The sequence below is a fragment of the Tupaia chinensis genome, unplaced genomic scaffold, assembly GCF_000334495.1.
Source record: "Tupaia chinensis unplaced genomic scaffold, TupChi_1.0 Scaffold000641_1, whole genome shotgun sequence".
In the NCBI taxonomy this organism is placed as follows: Eukaryota; Metazoa; Chordata; class Mammalia; order Scandentia; family Tupaiidae; genus Tupaia; species Tupaia belangeri.
The window spans coordinates 36,300-36,844 of record NW_006160162.1 but is presented as its reverse complement, the minus strand read 5'-3'; the positions used below and the strand labels follow the sequence as shown (position 1 = coordinate 36,844).

Sequence of the window (545 nt, the reverse complement as noted above, 5' to 3'; positions counted from 1 at the left end):
GAGAGAGAGCGAGGTAGAGGGAGGATGCTGAGCCACACTGACAGCACCGGAACCCCTCACCTTGCCCTGCCAGCTCCTCACCCTCTGGGAGGAACATGGAGTTAGGATTTCAAAGATCTAGAAGTTATCTTCAAACATGTTGAGATGACGTTTGAAGTTAGATTGGAAGACAGGAGTCAATAAAAAAAAATGAAGAAAAATTTTGTAAAATAATCTTAGTGATACCTTAAAGAAACTGAAGATAACAGCTGTTGACAAGACTGAGAATAGTTTGAGAAGGATGCTTGGATTGTCTGCTGCAAGCCCTGGGTCAGAATAATGCAGAAAGAAGTGAAAAGCTCAAAGAAAGTGGAATACTTCAGCTGTTTGAAAATCTATTAACTCCCCAGTCTCCCTGCACAAAGTAGTTAATATCATAGCAGAAGTAGCCAAAAATGAATTTATGTGACTTCCACGTGTGGATGCTGGATTGACTTCACCACTGCTGCAGCTACCAAATAGCAAAGATCAGGAAGTGCTGCTTCAAATAGGCAGAGGCCTAGGAA

The 545-nt window shown here is 42.2% G+C and overlaps 1 pseudogene; it reads left to right on the top strand.

Moving 5' to 3' along the window:
* The first annotated feature begins 208 nt into the window (after nucleotides 1-208).
* LOC102489831 (rap1 GTPase-GDP dissociation stimulator 1-like) overlaps nucleotides 209-545 on the top strand; it is a 26,269-nt pseudogene continuing 25,932 nt past the window's right edge.